At 31.9% G+C, this 20603-nt stretch overlaps 1 long non-coding RNA gene across 4 annotated transcripts; it reads left to right on the top strand.

Annotated features, from left to right (window-relative positions):
• The first annotated feature begins 1133 nt into the window (after nucleotides 1-1133).
• Nucleotides 1134-20377, top strand: LOC148610503 (uncharacterized). 4 transcript variants are annotated; one of them, XR_015924677.1, is made up of 6 exons: nucleotides 1137-2037; nucleotides 6677-6840; nucleotides 7002-7086; nucleotides 7715-7750; nucleotides 7927-8178; nucleotides 11125-11738. It is a non-coding gene; the product is annotated as an uncharacterized LOC148610503 (long non-coding RNA). The 4 variants fall into 4 exon arrangements; XR_015924680.1 differs by lacking the exon at nucleotides 11125-11738 and adding an exon at nucleotides 16844-20377 and having other exon boundaries at nucleotides 1142-2037; XR_015924678.1 differs by lacking the exon at nucleotides 7927-8178 and having other exon boundaries at nucleotides 1134-2037.
• The last annotated feature ends 226 nt before the right edge of the window (nucleotides 20378-20603 follow it).

Genomic DNA, 20603 nt, shown 5'->3' with positions numbered 1-20603 from the left:
TAGAAATCAAATACTATACAAATTATAAATTGTGATTTTGAAGTATAAATTCATGCGATGCAAATTATGCAATACAATCATAATTCAAATATAATGTATGAAAAATGTTTTCCCTATTATGGCCTGACGACCCCACCATGTAGACTGCCAGGGTTAACTCATTCAACCACCTGTGAACAGAGCGCCCTAGCCCCTGGTTGATTTATAAAATGTATGGAAATAATCATTTTTTTATTTCAATTCATTTAATATTAGTAAATGCACTAAGTGTTTCAATTATCATGATACACGTAGTTAAGGTTTAGCTTGTGCGATTATCTTTTTTTAAACTTCGGATAACTGTAGTCATATAGAGAAACTTGAATAAATGGTAATGGCCAATTCTTGTAGTGCACTTTGTACTTACAAGGTCAGACTTTACTGCAAAGAAATCAAATACTTTTTCATTAAGCAAAAATATTAGCATAGTTACTCTTGATTGAAAGAATTGTGGCGAAAACATTTTACAGGTTAAAGGAAAACAATGCCAAATGAGAAGTACGAACTTGGTTACATTTCATTACCTAGTGCATATACTCCCAATATTTAACAAATGTAGGATAAATGGGATCACACCATTAATAAGATCCTGATAAAAAGAGGCGAGTTTTGAAAAAAAAAATCGAATCAATAAAATCAGTGATGTAAAAAAAAATCGCCAATTGCCAGTTTGGGCACAAGCTTGAATCAAAATTACATCTTGGCACTCTAAAACTAACGAGTTTCAAGTATGAATACATGTACCATTAAAAACTTTTTATTGGGCCTCTTAATTCCCTGTCTTGATTGATTGTTGTTTTTTTTAAGGTAAAAATAAACAGTTGGAGTAAATCTCGGTTACGCTTTAGATTATGATTGTTTATAGTTGTAGGCAGAACACGCGCATACACTTACCTGTATATATATATATATATATATATATATATATATATATATATATATATATATATATATATATATATATATATATATATATATATATAATCACATTTTGTATGATTCTTATGATGAGTGCTACTTAACATTTCAAATTGAAATTCTTTATTTTGTCGGTTTGTTATGAAGTAACTACATTAAATATATACGGATATTAGTAATAATTGTTTGAGTGTAGGTAAATCGTTCATTGGGTAGTACTTGTAGAGTCGGACAAACATATAGACAAGCTTTAGTATAGTAGTAATGTTTGTGTTTTTTTTTTCTCTCATACATACAATTTTAAAAGTACTGAATCTACTGAATTTTCTTTCATGTTAAAGATAAATTTACAATTTCTGGAGTTGGAATATAGTTCAGAATCAACTATTTTAGATACGAATATTGAATCTTGGTCCCTTAATTTCTCTTCCAAAACTCATTAAACTATTTTCGCAAATACTGCAAAAACACAACAACGAAATTGATAAAGTACGAGTTTTCCAGCAATTGACAAATAAATAAGTAAAACACCGAGGCTTCATTCCTTGCATGGCATATGGTAGAACTTCTCTCGATAGTTCCGGTTGTGAGTACTTCTTGTATACAACTAATTTTTGGATAATGGTCTTCCTACATATTTGGGTTTAATGCTGCTGATGAGAGGTTACTCCTTGAAACACGTGTACAGCATTTCGAAATTTACAATATATAAATCTGGTATTTTTTGTATTTACCTATCTTGGTTGACTCTTGTTATTGTAATTAGATCAAGGAAAACAGTTTTCTACTATGTATTTATTTCCTTTTGTATAGATTTACTTCCATTTAGCAGTATAATAATACAACACAAAATGACAACCAACAACCACAAATTCATAAATGCCTTGAGTTTTGTATTTAAACGTATGATAAGGTATTTCAGTAAATAATCTGTTTAACAAAATTTATTTCTACAGCACTATAATCCAAGGCATCATGAATATAAAGATTATAAATATAGGCTGTTGACGTTTGGCAGCTTGAATATGACTATCAAATCGACGCCACAAAGATTAGCACAAGCAGGATTCTTCTACACAGGTATTGATAGAATAATATATGTCTTAGACTCATAAAATTTCTTTCCATCAAAACATCCTCTGACTCAAAATAGTATATAAGATTAACCCAATAAACAGTAGCGGATCTTTACAACTTCAAAATAGTTTAATTTAATTTTTTTGGTTGCAGTATCAAAATTAAACGTTCTGATGTAAATCATGTGATATGTAAGTTATCACATTTGTACCGAATTTCATGAAAAAAATGTGAAAGTACTATTATTCGTGGGGTACTTATTTTTGTGGTTTTCGTGGGTAGGTCAAACCACGAAAATTGGTTCCAACGAAAAGGAAATCTCCATTGATGTGTATACTAAACACCTAAAAATTACGAATTCAAGAATCCACGAACTTTAGTTACGACACGTTGAACAAATTGGTTTTCATGGTGCAGATGGACACACGAATTCATGGTGACAACTACAAAATAAGACACCGAATGTACATTTTCATGCGAAATCCCGTAGTTGCTGCCGATGCATAAATAGAAACAAGCGAATTTTCTACAACAATTACGGGGCATTTAGACACAGACACATATACCCATAACCAGCATCTTTTTATGTAGAGTTGTGTTTAATCTTTGAATTGGTTTCTGTAAGCTACTAGTGTATATGTAAGTGCCTTCCATGAACCAGCTAATCTCCACATATAATCTCTAAGTTAGGAGACCCATGCTTTTAACCGTTATTAGAAATGTAATTGGAACCCATAGTAGTTTGTTTTATTTTAAATACATAACACGTACATAGATTAAAACCTCAACAACTTGAAGTGCCAAGAAATTAAGGAGCAGGACAGGAAGAGACTATGTCGCTAGTATCCTCTACTCGTAAGTCGTAGAAGTAACCGACTGTTAACATGTAACAGTATTCTACTGAATTTAGAGTTAGATAATTAAGTACGTATTTTATTCCTCAAATACATTCATACCCTTTGCTATAGAGATAGATTTCATTTTCCTGGCCATATTTGTTGTTCGTCTATTTGTATCAGGAATAGAATCCCTTTTCACAAAAGAGTTGAATAAATCGTACGCTATGACGTCACAAAACTTTGATCCTTTATAACGTCATAATTTTACACTTGAAGTTTTTTTGTGAAGCAGAAAGGGACCACTGAGTAGTAAGTTCTGGAGATGTAGTAGTTCTTCATTCGCTTAAATGTATTAAGCAAGGTTCAAGCTACAGTGAAAAACAGGAGAAGTGACTTCTCTTTCAGAGAGACACTAGGGAGAAGTGAATGCGTGCGCGTATTATTTACCAATGATTTTCAAAATTATATGCTATATGTTACTTACATGCACACAATATAAGCAGGCATTTTCATATATTTATTTTCTTTTGTCAAGATAAATGTTACTTTTTCTGTAAGTTACATATGTAAGTAACTAAATATTTTGGACAAAATGAAATCAGCCTGCTGATTGAATGATTGACTTATATATTCATGAAATGGAATTTCTAATCTATACCTCTTACCCTTACCAAATCTATTACAGCAAAATTAATATATATGATTGGGCAAAGCATAGCTTCTTGCAATGCATTGTCCTATTATTTTGTATTTTAGCAGCACCGGAATAGAAAATTTCCAGGCTGTGACATTCTATTGGAATTATCATTGTGCTTTTTTTTTATTTCCTGAGTCACTTCATCCATAATGATTTCTTGTTAAAATCATCTTTTGATATAAGTTGATCAAGACTAGTAATAGTCGACATGGCGAATTCACGGTTTTTTTTAGGGACATAACATAAAGATCAAAAGAAACGTTCGAGTTTTCTACCGAATTATCAATTGAGTAAAGAACCCGCACGATAAATTTGCACGTTTTGTAACGAAATTTGAAAGATAAAGCATGAATTATCGTATGCTGAAGTGAAAAATCTTCATTCCGTATCTATTCTTAAACGTTTGAAACAAAAAGCTGATTAAAATACTTGCTTGTAACCGTTAATTCGATAGATTTTGAAAATTTTCACAATTTATTTTCTCGAACGGGCGTCATTTTTGTTTGAATTGTTATCGAAAGAAAGATAACTCTGGTCAAAATACCGCTAAAAGACGGAGAACCGTTCCGATCATTGGCGATGTCTGAAAATGAGAGGGCGACTTTACTTCGCTTTCGGTGTCGTCTGGGCGACTTTTTCCCCCGAATCGCCAGTAGCGTGAGCCCTGTATTAAGTTTATATTTTGTTCTTACACCTCCTGAAACGTGTAACATTCCCATTTTAGCGTGCTTCGTATGCATGTATCCTGGGATCGTGTATCGTGCAGCGTGGGCTTCGTGTGCGTGTGCCTTTCGTGTGCGCACTTCGTGCTTCGTTCTTCGTGTATCGTGCAACGTTCTTCGTGCAACGGTTCTGTATTCTGATTGGATGATAAAAATAGCTCCTATGGTAGATCAATTTTACGGAATATCGTTGTAATTTCGTTTTCTATGCCAAAATCAATATTCCTTTTACATTGAAAAGACAATATTTTGTCAGGAATCAATACTTGTAGGAATTAATTGGTTTCAAACATTCGAACATTATTTGTACATATAATAAAATACTGTAAATATTTGAATGGCCTTCCGGAATGATCGGGGGGGGGGGAATTTCCCGAACTACATGTATAACTGTTTATGAGTTCATGACGATCATTCCCTAGTGGTAATAGTTTGTCTTTTGAGAATAAAAAAGTAGTATGTATTACCCAAATTTTAAGAAATTCCAATATTTTCATACTCCCAGACCAATGAAAATGTTTTTGCAATGCACCGTGTATAATAAAATGGACACATTTCATATCAACAATGTAATGTTTTTTTTTTTTTAAATAAAATGGTATTGCATTGGTTAAAATAGCTTAATTATTTAAAAAAGAGTACTTTTTACCAATATTTTAGGAAATTTTGGTATTTTTCTTCTTCTGGGACAAGGAAAATGTGTTCCCAATTATCCAAATACAACAAATATGGACATTTTTTCACATAACAATTACTTTCTTTTCATATTTAGAGCAATAAGATGGTATCACATAAGCACAAAAACACTCTTTTATCTTGAAATTAAGTATATATTTTACCCCAATTTTGTAAAATTTCATTTGTTTATACTCTCAGTCCAGTCATATCAACAATGCAACATTATCTCTAATAGACTAATAAAATGGTATCGCATTAGCAAAAATAGCTGAATTATTTCGAATAGAGTGATTTTTACCAATACTTCATGAAATTTGTGTACTTTTATTCTCCTGGAACAAGGAAAATGTGTTCCCAATGAATCATATACAACAAATATGGACATTTTCATATGAAATTTACTTCCTTTTCATATTCAGAGCAATTAGATGGTATTGCATCAGTCAAAAACACTCATGATCTAAAAATTCAGTATATCTTACCCTACTTCTATGAATTTTCAATATTTTCATACTCAGAGACTAATGAAAATGTTTTCGCAATGTACCATGTACAATAAAATGGACATTTTCCATATCAACAATGCAATATTTTCTTTTTTAGACCAATAAAATGGTATCGCAATAGTTAAAATAGCTTTATTATTTAAAAACGAGTACTTTTTACCAATATTTTAGGAAATTTTGGTATTTTTGTTCTTCTGGAACAAGGAAAATGTATTCCCAATGATCCATATACAACAAATATTGAAATTTTTTCACATAAAAATTACTTTCTTTTTATATTTAGGGCAATGAGATGGTATCGCATAATGAAAAAATACTCTTATCTTAAAATTGATTATATTTTACCCCAATTTATTGAAATTTTTAAAATTTTCATATTCAGAGACTAATGAAAATGCTTTTGCAATGTGCCATGTATAATAAAAATGGACATTTTTCATATCAGCAATGCAGTATTTTCTTTTTTATACCAATAAGATGGTATACCATCAGTAAAAAAAAGGCTCAATTATTTCAAAATAGAGTGCTTTTTACCAATACTTTATGAAATTTGGTATTTTTGTTCTCCTGGAACATGGAAAATGTGTTCTCAATATACAACAAATATGGACATTTTCTACACATAAAAATGGTTCTAGTTAGATGTTAGCAATAAACAAAATACGACGAACACGTACATTGTATATCATGAATTATTATTAGTTTCGTTTTGTAAGATAGATTTCGAAGTATACCAATTACTGAGAAGAATACTTCCGGCGGACACGATCATTCGTTTATCGTGCTTCCTGCAACGTGTTTCGTGTGGCTTTCGTGTACCGTGTGCGTGGGATTGGGAACGTTACACATTTCAGGAGGTATATTGTTTCAGCTTTTTCTGTACCGCTTTAATTTTTAGTGGTATATGATTACTTCCGATCCTTTTTCAAACACTCCAAGAAAATTTCAGTATCCAATTTGTTTCTCTTTGTTAAACTTTTTGTGTGATTACACAATGCTAGGATGTTAATATTGATATTAAGCATTAATCGAAATCGTATTTCCCATCAATATAAAAGACACGCCCAAGGTTTTAAATTAATCCATCCATTTGCGCCGATATAATTACATCGGAGTTCGGAGGGTTAGACAAAAGGACAAGGTGATTCCAAAATACCATCCACTCACTGAGTTTGGGTACAATTTATTCCTTTATTTAAGTGACGACGATATTGTAAGATGCTTCTGCTGCGATGGCGGACTACAACAGTTAGAAGCCGGTAGTGACCTCTGGGAAGAGCATGTCCAATGTTGTCCTAAATGTCAGTATCTTGTTACACAGAAAGGGAATGCTTTTGTGAAATCCATACAGGAAACAAATCAAGGTACATGTTTTGTACGAAATAAATTACCCCTGTTATAACATAAACATTCTACGATTTTGACTTTACGGAGTAAATAGATATTGAGGTTAATCATATAATTACGTTTAAAGAACTTCTGTAAATATTCTTGATTTGAAATAAATTCCTTCGTTCCCTTATAGAAAACAGATACCAAATATACAGACCAAGACAACAATCCTGAAGACAATTCTACAAATCAGGAAACGGAGTGGTTTTCTCACTTGGGTACGTATCTTTTAGAGTAATATACACCATTTTAATTCTTTATCCGACATTAAAAAGACTTGTTTTCAAACGTCAAACCAGGCAAGAATTATAGTCATCAAAACATTTGTTGACTCTATAGATTCTAAATTCTAAAGGAAAAAAATAATACCGTTTGGGCAGGTGGGCCTCAGGCGAGGGGCACAGTGAAACGTTTATATTCAGCATTTTACAGCAATCTCATGTAAGTTTCAGACCAACTAATTGACTAATTTCATTCGATTTCAAATGAAAGCTTGATAAGCTTTGGTGGAATTTAATATGAAAAAAAACATAACATTGATTAAAAAGTTATGTTCCGTACCCTAGGTCTACCTCCTAAATGAATAACAAAGCATGTTTATAAATTCGACAAAGCGTTAAGCCGTGGGTAATACATATTCGTCAGTCTTCATTTACCGTAAAAGATACCAAATAAACCAACATTCGAACAGTAATAAAAGAAAACATAATCTAGGACTAACGAATAAACTAAGACAAAAAACAACAACAACAACAACAACAACAACAACAACAACAATACAACTCACAAATTAAATAACAGTTATTTGTGATCTTAATAAGTTTTATCATTATTTTATATTTGTAGTGTACATATCACGCATGTCAAAACCACGAAATTATAGTAAGTTTACCAAAACCCCTTTCTTTATACTTGCTGACAGTATTCTCATTTTCAATCATGATCATTTATATACTTTAACTGCAATAAAAAAAAACGCCAGCTTCCTTCAATGAAAAGGAAACATTAAATCATGTCAATCGTGTATTTGAACTTTAACATTATTTAAAATATTTCAGAAAAACTTAAAATTGAAAATAAAAGACTAAAAGAACAGGTTTTGTGCAAGGTGTGTTAGGAGCAAAACCGCTGTGTAACGTTTTTACCATGTGGTCATTTTATATGCTGTTTGGACTGTGGATATGACCTGAAAGATAGATCTTGTCCTGTGTTTGCCAAACTATCACCGAAGTGATGATTACATATCTTTCGCGCAGCTTATAAATCTTCATGTCCTCTACGAAATTGTTCTTTTGATCTCCGACAAAAAGGTATGTAATGCGTGTTCCAATGAGTGGCAAATACCTTGCCATAGTTACATCTTGGGTGTTGCGACTCAGATCCCATCTTTGCTTGTAAAATTATATGTATATATATATATATAAATTAAATCACTGTATCACCCTCTCCGTGTTTAGCCAGTCATCTCCCTTTCTGAAATTTCTGTATCTGTCACTCTTTGACCCATATAATGTTTTTTGACAGAAGGTCCTTTATGAATATTCTAGCAATTCAACAAGTTTTTAAAAAAATATACGTAAAATATATGTGTATATGATTTATATCAATGTTGCATTTGTTGTATAAGAACTGAACATATTTAATTGCATAAAGAGCAAAGGAATTGGACAAAACGTATTTCAATTCATATTAGAGATGGGTCAGATTACTTTCTTGATTAAATTACTTTGTTAAATGTATAATCAAATTAAATTAATGATTACAGCATTTTTGAAAGTAATTGATTAAATTAATTATTACAGCATTTCTGAAAGTAATTGATTGAATTAATGATTACATTGGCAAGTAATCATGATAACAATGAATTTTCAAATAACTTTGAAATAATTGAAATGTTAGGAACATTTGTTTATGTTACTTGTAATTTCATAAGGTCTTAAATTCTTTGAATTTCACAGGTAAAATTATTTTTTAAAGTAGAGTTGAACATCAATCTCCACCATTTTGTTAAACCACACAGACCTGTAAAATATATACAAGTTCAATATAACAAATAATGACTTTCACTCGAATTTTTAAGAACCATTGCATTTGATCACCATCAATCTTTGAAATGTTTAAAATTTAAGTCTGCACCAGTGTGGTTGGAAAATTTTCCCTTTTTAGCCAAGGATATTTGCAATGAGAGGATAAAATTTAATATACCCTTTTATTAACTGATTACTTAAAATACAGTGCAAATTGCCCATTTAATATAACAGGAAGTTGCATGGATTTATTACACCCGAATTTATACAGGTCAATGCCCTGTATTAAAAATTTTAATACAGGGCAATGTCCTGTATTAAAGTCGGGCAAATTCGGCTATTTCCGGAAACGTACAGATACGAAATGAACTATAGTCAAGTGTAATTTTCTGTAACAGACTATAGTTTTGCAGACGATAAACAAACAATGAACATGGCCGCACCAGAAAGAATGTCAGATCGAAAAGCAAAGAACGGCGAGGATATGCTGGAGGTATTAGCACATGACATCATGAGATATGAAACATTGGCAGAAAATGATGAAATGTTCTCTCGCCGGGGAATCTGAAGAAGGGTGTACGATTTACGAGATTAATGTCCCACTGCCACAGCCACAGGCACAGGCACAGTTCGAGGCTGTTGACATTACTAATCCTGTCAATAATGTTAGTGATTCCGGAGCTGAAAAGGATGACATAAATGACAAAGAGAATGATGTACCAACTGGACAACAACGGGGACGCTTCATGCCTGTCACAGATGACGATACTGACTAATGGCAGTCATTTTAAGTAATCAGTTAATAAAGGTGTCATGAAATGGGTATTTTCATACGAAGCCTGTATTATGTCCTCGTACAGTCGTATTGGGTCTCGATCATCTGTATAGACCCTCGGCGTTGCCTCGGGCCTATACAGCTGACCTCGACCCAATACAACTGCCTCGGACATAATACAGGCTTCGTATGAAAATACCCATTTAATAACACTATAGGATTTACTTTTGTACTTCTTATCAAATTCATAAAAAAAAACAATCTATAAGATCTTTTGACTTTTTTCATTAGAATAATTAGAGTTTTTACTTCTTGGTATTGAATTAACATTTTGTAATATCTTCACAAAAAGGGAACAAAAAATAAATGAAAAATGTACATAAAGAAGCATTGAATGATTAACAATCATTTTATTCTTTTTTTTTGTTTTTGACACTTAATGCATTATCCATAAATACCATTTAATATTTCCATTGTAATCATAATGTAATCATAATGTAATCAGAATCACAGGGTATTTTGAAATGTAATGGATTCAATTTAATTACATGTAATTAGATTTTTTGCTGATTAATGATTACAATGATTATTTAAAGAAATATAATCAATTACAGCTGATTAATGAATAAAATTAAAATTAACCCTCTCTAATTTACAGGAATAAGTAACTACATAAATGTTTTGCATGCAACAACAATAATAACTAACTAATGTATGATTAAAAAACGAAAAAAAAGAATAATACATTTAATATATAAATAGATATAATGTACATAGGCGCCTATATATAAATAACTATCATATAGAATAAACATTGATATAGTTAATATAATATCTGAATATGATATAAAAGTTCATCAAAAACGCCTACTAGTTTGCTTACTGAAATATTGTACCGATTGTATATAATGTATACGAGTTATTACCTTTATTGGTTATGTGTGGTATGTAGCTGGTATAATTTATATAGATATTTTGCCTGAAAATGGCATCATTCCCGTATTAATTATTTTATTTTTTTAAATTAATTTCTATAGAAAGTGTAGTTTTTGTTTTCCATTATCTTAACATGTTTACTCCCCAAATAGGTTTTATCATTATAGCTCACCTGGTCATAGGCCAAATAAGTTATTGCCATCACTTGGCGTTAGCGTTCATCATTGTCGTTGTTTTCCAAAATATTCTATTCTGAAAGTACCGAATGAATATTAACTTAGCATGCTCGTTCTTAGGGTATCTTGCACAAATTTTCTACTACGATTTTTGATCTTTTGAAAAATGTGTTCGCCGTTTCTAAAAATATAACAATGGGGTCAGTCAGAAGTTATGCTCATATATCTTCAAAATTGTTTGATTTAACCAAATTCTGATATAAGGTCTCACTAAGCACTTCTAACGTTACCATTACTTTACATGTTAAAAAAGTAAAATTTGCATTTTCATTGAATTCCCAGGACAAATGACATCTTAAAGTTGCATACCATTTCAAAGCTAAGAAAATAAGGCTTTTGTAATGTATGGTCTATGGAGAACTAGGACAATATCCCACTGAAATCGATATAAAGTCCAGGGTGGTGTCATTTCGGTCCAAAATCTTATTAGACAAAGACATGAAACTGAGTGCTGCTATTTTCCGTTACATGTACATTTTAAGTCAAGAAACAACGTTCCGATCAAAATAGCTCGACAAAATTAAAAATATACTTGATACTTGCGGTTATTCTTATCTCTGGAGTTGCCAGAATACAACATCGAACTTACAGAAAATAATTAAAGAAAGACTGGAATTCACTTTATTGAATGAGGATCGGAAAAATATTGATAGGCAAATTGCAATGTTAAATTCAAGAAAATAATGAATCAGAAGAAATAGTCAAAACTAAAAATACTTGAGTATATTTATTCGTAAGATAAATGATATATTGGATTCCCTCTGACGTTATTTCATTTTCTATTAACTTGTGTATTTATATTGAATAAGATGTTTTATCCCTCCTCGTCAACTTGAACAAATAATAATGTTTTGATGTAATTTGTTTTTCTGCATACCTTTGTACCTACATCGGTTTATGAGAATAAAGTTATATGTATATAATATGTCGTAAATTGCGATATAGCCATTACATTATATTTTTTGGGCACCTCATTCTTAAATGCTTCGAGTCAAACCCCCGGTAATTAATCCAGGCCCTCCTTTGTTAGTGTGGCACATTATGGTACAATTTCAAGGACATCCATTCAATTTTACTAAAGTCATTGTCTAAAATTAAAAAAAAAGGTTTGGTTTCTGTCCCCTTAAAAAAAAACCCTTCATTCCTTAATAGTTCAAGGCACACACCCAATTCCATTCCAACTCTCTTTTTGCAAAATGACACATTGCGGTAAAATTTTTAAAGAATTCGTTCACGTTTACTCAAGTTATTTTCCGAACATACAAATGCACTTTTCTGGACCCTTTTGGCCCCTGATTCTAAGATAGTTCATGTCATAACCCTGAACCTTCCTTTGGTAGTATGGCACCCTTGTCGTATAATATCAAAAAATTCCTAAATAGTTAAGACCTAAAGTCACACCCCCTAAAAATCAATCCCGGCATTCCTTTTGTTGTATGACACCTTGTGGTAAAATTTCAAAGAGTCCTATATATTCACAACATCCAGTTATTGTCTGTGTGTCATGAAAAGGCCAGTTTTGACCCCATTCAGTCCCCTAATTCCTAAACGGTTCAAGTCACAACCACAAAAATCAATGTCAGACTTCCTGTTGTAATATGACACCTTATGGTATAATTTCATAAATATCAAAACACTTATACCCTAGTTATTGAGTGGACGTGGAAGTGTCTACGGACGACAACGCCGACGCTGGCGATGACGACGACAACAGAATGATAACATTATACGACCGCAATGTCATGTTTTAATCTATTAATGATTATATCGCTTGCTTTTCCCTATAAGAAGAAACGCCTCGAGGGTAGAGTGCTCACTTTGACTCAACCGTTCTCTTTCTCAACTGCATGAGATATTTGCTATACAAATGTACAAAATGTAAAATCTATAAATGTATCATTCTTATATGACGTGCCACAGGGACGAAAAAAGAGATAAACACATGACCAACATTTCGTGTGATTCAGAGGCTGCGTCTATTCAAAAATATGAAGAAACTAGTCCTATTAGAATCGAAATAATAGAAACCATGTCTTTTTGGTGTAGTCTAATTAAAAAAAAACTACTTGTACGTGTAAAACTGTGAGCAAATTATGTTTTCTTGTTGATATCCCTTCCGTTTCATAGAAATCAAATAAGAGGTGCAATACGGCATTATGTGCTAATGTAAAGCTTCGCCGAGCGCAGCATGATACGACCACAGTGATCCAAACCCTGAACAGTTGGGGCAAGTGTGGACACAACAATATTGTTTACACACTCAAGCATAAGGACTTAAAATTTATTATGGACCAAACAAATGGTTTGCACAAAATATGAAATTCAATCAAAAATTTTCAAAATCAGACCAAAATTAAAAAGGAGATTGGAAAATGTAGACAAAGATATCGATTTTCATGGGAAATCCAAAATAAAAAAATCAAATCGGACAAAAAAGCCATTTTTTGGGGGTGTGGTCCCTTTGACCCAGTGCAACTCCAAAAACATAAGATATATATGTATTCTGATTGAAAATTGCAGGCAGAGATTTTCATAAGGAATCCAACAACAAAAAAATTGACATCGGACCAAAAATGAAAAAAGTAGATATTTTTACCCTTAAAACTCGAAAATTGTGCGTAATCATCAAAGTCTACCAGAATCAAATAAGGAACACAATAAAAAAAAAATTTTTCAAAAAAGGAAAAAAAAACAAACATTCTACATTTTTATCTTTTGGGGCCATTATTCTAAAATAGTAGGGGCCAAAATCACTGTCCTGAACGAGCTCGGTTTAGATTTTTTGGAACCTGGTTTCGATAACGCAAGATGGCGGTCGGGCACGTTGACGAAAGGTAGGTGTCTTGTATATCATCCTGGTACGACTTAACGCATACTTGTAACTGCTTAAAATTGTAACGCACAAACAGCAATGATAAATTCTATTCTTAGTGTGGCAGCAGTATAGGTCTTAGCACTGCTGTTATTTTCTACGCCTACCTCTGATAATAAATGTTGGATGTAAGACGTTTTGCAGACAAAAACAATGTTGGGGCTTTGTCTGCTGGTACGACAACATACTTGTCATGTTTTTGCTACATTGGGGTCTTTGAAAACTGATGTAGCATTGGCACTAATTGACCTACTTAAAACTTTTATTTGTTTCCAAATTAAAGACCTCACAGCCTTTAACCACTCTGATAGAGAATCAATGTCTTCTTGTTCTCGTTTTATCCATTTTCTTGCATAGTCCTCCACGGCATTCATAGGAACTTTAAAGTTATAATTCCAATTTATGGAGCGTGGTTCACGGTACTTGGGACCTTTACAAAGAATATTACGCAGAGATTCGTTTTCGATGATGAACAAATCTCCCGTAACGACGTGACCGAAAGGACCATTTTTGAATGGAGAGTTTTTGCAAGAACAGTCAGGTGGTTTAGTCTTGAAGTCCTCAATCTCGAGGTTCTGTAATAGCTTTTTATAACTGAAAGTTTTGGATGCAATGGGTGAAGTATAGGAATATGAAATAAAGTTTGTCTTTTTAAGAAATTGATAGATCAAATTCAGTTGAAATGCACTATGGAAAGATGGCGGGAAAATTGTCCGGCCCTTTCCCCTATATAGCCAGTAAAAAATATATATGTAACAGATGCTTCAGAATAAATCTAAATAACTAGATGTATTGAATATATTTGAGGAGAATAAGACCAAACTGAGAAAAAAATTATGTGCCATCCATTCTTACACAGAATGGTACTTCCACTATATACATGATATACATGATAACGTAATTTATCAGGGTTAACCAGGAGGCTCAACATATTTCTTTATAATTCTGACAAATTTACATACAAATGTAAATGCTTCAGAATAAATCTAAATAACTAGATGTATTGAATATATTTGAGGAGAATAAGACCAAACTGAGAAAAAAATTATGTGCCATCCATTCTTACACAGAATGGTACTTCCACTATATACATGATATACATGATAACGTAATTTATCAGGGTTAACCAGGAGGCTCAACATATTTCTTTATAATTCTGACAAATTTACATACAAATGTAGTGTCAAAAGTTCAAGTTTATCATTTAGGTTCGTGGCATATTAGAAATTAATAATATTGGGACGTTGATAAACATTCATACTAATAAACATCTTTCCTAGATTGATTTAAAAAGGACATATCATTATATAGTGAAACTCGTCACCAATCTCATTCATATTGCAGAGAGTACAGTATCTATATTCTCCTTGAACGTTAGTCCATCTATCATGCCCAATAGGTAAACGATGGTTTGTTGTTCCAAATCTATAACAACAAAACCAAAAAATCTTTATCATTAAAAGTCGAAGTTGAAATGCTTTCCAATTTTCATTAATCACATTGTTCCACTCTCGTTGGAACTGATCACGTAGATTGATTGTCAGTTTCAGCCGTATATCACTTACAAATGTTTGGGAAATCAATATATATGACAACCTAGTATCCTCTTTTATTAGAAGAATTAACTAAGGAAATGTGACGATTTTGTGAATGCCCTCTATCTCAATTGTATTGCTTTTGCAAATTTGCCGGTTTTTGATAGAAGTATCCCTGAACTCATTCACAATGTCAATATTTCTGTTATTAAACAATAATCTTGGATTATTTGTTATTCTGACATTACAAAAACACAACACTTTTGTTTTCTATACATCAACTTTAAGTCTCCACGTTACACAATACTGATGAAAACAATCTGTGTTAATCTTTTGGTGTTATAAGTATAGTATCATCTGCGTGATTATGGCAATTTAAATATTTTCATAAATAAACTTAATTCATTTTCTATTTCATCTGATAACGAAGTTATAATCTAAGATATCATACTTGTTCATAAAGTCTTCTAAATCATTTAATAACAATGCAAACAAGAAAGGTGAAAGGTTTTCACTTGGTCTAACTCCAATTTCACGAGGGGAAATATTCTGATATTCTGGTGTACATTTATCATAAACAATCCGTTTACATATTTTGTATAACACTGAACATTTCACCATTGATACAATGTACTAATTATAATACATTCATGCCATAGCCCATCTCTTCAAACTATCAAACGCCTTCTCAAGATCTACAAAGACACAGTATAACTTAATTTCTTAATCTTCTTAAAAACTTAATTAAAAACTACCAATTTTATATTCTGGTGTATCTCAACCAGGGATCAAAGACATGCAAATTTTGAGGGGGGGGGTGGGCGGATGCCCGCCATGCCCAAGCCTAAATCCGTCCCTGACAATTCCACAACAGTTCAAGATAAGTCGATATCCCCTTGAAGTATTTTATGTTTTATTTTAACCATACATTTATATCATTTTCGGTTCTAATTATACATGTACAATATAATTATAATTAGCTGTTATGATAAGCTACACTGCATTATACTCTGTAGCATATCAACCATAAATGATAAAAAACATATGAGAGAAAAATGTCAATATGGGTCTACATTGAGTGGTGCAAGAATTCCCACAACAACAGCATGCCTTTGACATGCCCCAAAAAGACAAATGCAAGTATATATAGCAAACTGGGCATTATGCTACACCCTTCTCATGCATGCATATAAAAAATGAATCTCATTGTTAACAATAGCTAGCAGTTATCCACATTAAAATCCCTTGAATTATTTTAAGAAGACATTTCAATAAGAATTAGCCTCCTTATTTAAGTTATCATACAATGTAGTAGAAATTGTATTTTACTGAATCTTAACTTAATACACTTAACTGCATCACATTGATACACGTGTTTACTATTGATACTGTAGACATATTAATAGTAAACATGTGTATCAATGTGATGCAGTTAAGTGTACAAAATACAGAAGAAATGGTCCATATTGTACTGAAAACACTGGGCATTTTTGTCCAAGACCGCTTATCAATACCAGATGTATTTTCTTTGTAATATTATAAACTATATAGTAGTATTCATTAAAAGAGCGATATGTTGTTGTTTTTTTTTCAGTGAGATTGCTTAGAAGTGAAATTATTTGCATAAATTATTATTTGGTCTCTACGTTTGAGGTTTTAAAAGAACCCTGTGAAATGCAGCTACATGTATGAAATGCACATCTCAAGAGAAATGTATTACTGAAATTGGAGGTTTAGTTGCTCAGAACCTAGCTGTGAAAAGTCATTCAGAAAGTAGTTTCCTCTTGAAAAATAAAACAGTGATGGTCGAAACTTTTTTCACCCTGGAGCAACTAGCACTTCCAATGTTGCAATGTACATATGTAGTTGTTGGCAAATACTGTGTGCCGACTCAGTAACCTGTAACCAGTCAAATGTAATGCACAATCAATCTAATGAGAGTAATTACAATTCACAGAAAACAAAAACATAACTGGATGCCCTTATCAGACAAAGATGTCAAGCTGTATGCGATATACATGAACGTGTATTTGAGGAAAGAGAAACCTCTGGTAGTAAGCAAATTCTGTGAAATTATTTATTACAAATTATCAATGGCTGTGATAAGTGTGGAAGACTATATTTTACCCAAAATGATTGGATTTTGTGCAGAAAGTGAAGAGTCTCTTAGCTCATTGCCCTTTTAAAGATGATGGAGACTTCCAGTAAAGTCCAAAACAAACGGAGTGGAACTGTCATAACAACCAAGAAAAATGAAGAACCAAGTAAGATTGGTGAACTAGCATACTACACTGTATATTAATATTTATTATGTAACTAAAAATATGCTCACTGAATTTGTATGAGTGACTTGAAAGAAAATTTAAATCAAAATGTAAACAGTTTTGAAAATTGAAATTTGTGTATTTATCCAAACCTGCAAAATCAGCTTTAAAAATGGAAGTTTATAATGTAAATAATATATCAACAACAATCAGTGTTACGGACAGTGTGGGTCTGTTTTATTATCCCCCCCCCCCTTTGAAAAGCACAGTATACATGTACATATATATTGATCATTCTGTGTGTCGGTTTATTTGCTACTCCCCAGAAAACTAATAAATGGAATTAAAGAAGTTTCCACAAATTCTTTGTCATATTTGAATGTTTCATTTTGCATTTCCACTAATAAGTGAGCTTTTCTCAAGGTATTACTAGTCTGTAGTATAGCCTGTAATACATGTAATAGGAGTATGATTTTTATCAACTCAAAAAGCTAAATAATTTTCATAATGAGGGTTTCTCTACTATAAATGGGAAAAAACAATATTTTAATTGTGAAAACTTTTTTATTGATGCAGACCATATATAATGCATGTACAACATGAACATGTATGAGATTATTGAAGAAAAAAACAAAATACATACAAAAAAATTCAGTCACATTCATGTAAGTTATTATATTTTACTATTGGTTGTGTTTTAGGCAGAAAGATTTGCTAATTTCTTGAAAAGTAGTTTTAAATTAAGATATATGTGTAAACGTATGGTTACAATACATTTTTATTCAAATTGTCTACCCTTTGAAAGAGAAAAGACCTAATTTCAGTGAAGTTCAGAGGAGTTATCAACAAGACAGAAATAAAATCTTGAGCTATTTTCAATCCAAATGTTCTTGTTATGCATTAAGTAGAAATTGAAATTCATCCATGTGTATGTGTGTACATGTAACAACCCATTCCCCCTTTTTCATTAAAGTAAGATAACTTATTTGTATTGTGGTCAGGGTCGGAGATAGGCCTGTTTTATTTGTACGCAAAATTGGGTCCCCCCCCCCAGTGAGTCATTGCATAAAACCTTTATTTCATCTTTAAAATGTGTGTTTTTATTTTTGTTACTTTTTCCAAAAGTACGCAACTCGGTATTTGCGTATAGGCAGCTACGCCCCTGGTGGTATTGAATTAAATAAAATGAAAAAAAAACTGTAAATGAGCACTAATATAAATAAAACTGCATTTTATATAAGATATGCTTTTCAAGGGAGCTAACTCTTTGTTCAGTGATTTTTTTTGTATCCTTTTTTTAAATATGCAATTTTAAAATTTACGAAAAAGTACTTAATCCTCAGAACCCAAATAAAACATTGATATAATGTAAAAAGTAAGTCTAAATCTTCTAATTAGAAACTATTGAAAATGAAAACGAGGCGTCAATTTTATTTTTTATTTTTGTTTGAAGATTGGCACTATTTGGTAGTTATTTCCCTTAAAGTGTAACTTAAAATTAGTTATATTTTTGTTCAGACATAAAGATATTTGATACATTTATAAAGTTATAACCTTTGATTACCTTGTTTTTCATCAGGAGCATTTCAATATGAATGGTGTCGAAATTATGTGATTTTTAGAAATTTTGATGAATTTCAGGGGCCAAAGAGGGGGACCTGGCGATGGTCCTCATTTTAGCCTCTTATTATTGAGAAGAATAAAAAATGAAATGTTACCCAAGCTTTGCTTAATTTAGGTACTATTTGGTACAAATTTGGTGAAATTCAGTATACCTTGATGTATCGACTTCTGCCTGGGTCTATTATAGAATGTCGATCGGCGACCAGGTGATTCAATCTGTAATATGCACGCTATATACAGCGTTGTATAGACTACAGTAGCATTTGCTGAATTTTTGACCCAGCAATAATACTTTGGGATAAAATCATCACTTTCCGGTGCATGTAAGTCTGATATTGGTGCATGCCAGTCAATTGACGAGAAATTTCCAAAGCAGAAAAAATAATGTTATGTTTTCGAGAACTATTCTAAAATTTAGTAGGAATTTTTATTTTCATTTGATATTTTTGAAATGACATAAGTCATACAGATACAATGAAAACTAAATATGCAAAGACTCAGCATACAATAGACTCAGTCCACAGCCTAATCGCTTTAAGGATTTGGCCCAAGAGCAATTTTTTTTTCTGTTTTGACGGAGGTGGTAAAAACAAAAAATATCTGTAGTGCCGAATTACTAACAGGGATTATCCACGACCAAGAGTACACTTATGGCACGTGTGTTTTCAATTTTCTTCTTTTTTTCTGGAAGACAATCGGCAGAATTTTTACGTAATTTTTTTCTTCAAAATTTCAAATCAAAATTTATGAGTAGGAGGCCTGAAAGAGGGTCAGTAGGCCTAGGGCGATCGGAAACATTTTTAGGTCTAAACGGATGGTCTGTTTATTACTCCAGTAGTGCTAGAGATTGCCTGGCAAGCCTTTTTCTGACTTGATATTGGCAGTGCCTCTTGAAATATTTTAGACAGCTGCATAACAAGTATACAGTTTTCCTCCAAGGAAACATTTTTCAGACTACTAATGTATGTGACTATTTAGAATTAGATAAAATTGTTTGATACAAGATTTAGTTGAAAGTTTGATTTTGAAGTGTTAAATTTGAGTCAGTACCGATGGATTTAGCCTTGAAGTCCTTTATATACCAGTATTTTATTTTTGTTTCATAAGAATTTCTAACATATATATGTATATGTGTGTTTAATATAATAGAGTTACCGAAATAGTGCTGACAGCGTCGTCGTCCATATTCACTTGATTTTCGTGCGATGACTTTATGGTTATGGTTGTCTAATTGTTATGAAATTTTGATATGATTTTACTAAATATTAATTAATGATTGCGTCTATTTAATTTTTTAGTTTATGACCCCAACCATTTTTAAAATAGGGCCATCCATGTAACTAACTCACCACACTGTCGGTTTCTGTTAATAAAAAAAAAAACAAAACAAAAAAACTGAGAGTCCAGAATTTTACCAAGCTAACCTATAGCTACATAAAGTGAATGTCCAATCATTATTAACATGAC

The sequence above is a fragment of the Perna viridis genome, chromosome 8 (assembly GCF_037379345.1).
Source record: "Perna viridis isolate PV_CMFRI_1.1 ecotype Kerala chromosome 8, ASM3737934v1, whole genome shotgun sequence".
Classification (NCBI taxonomy): domain Eukaryota; kingdom Metazoa; phylum Mollusca; class Bivalvia; order Mytilida; family Mytilidae; genus Perna; species Perna viridis.
Note: the sequence above shows the minus strand (reverse complement) of the source record. Positions and strands in the feature narration are given on the sequence as shown.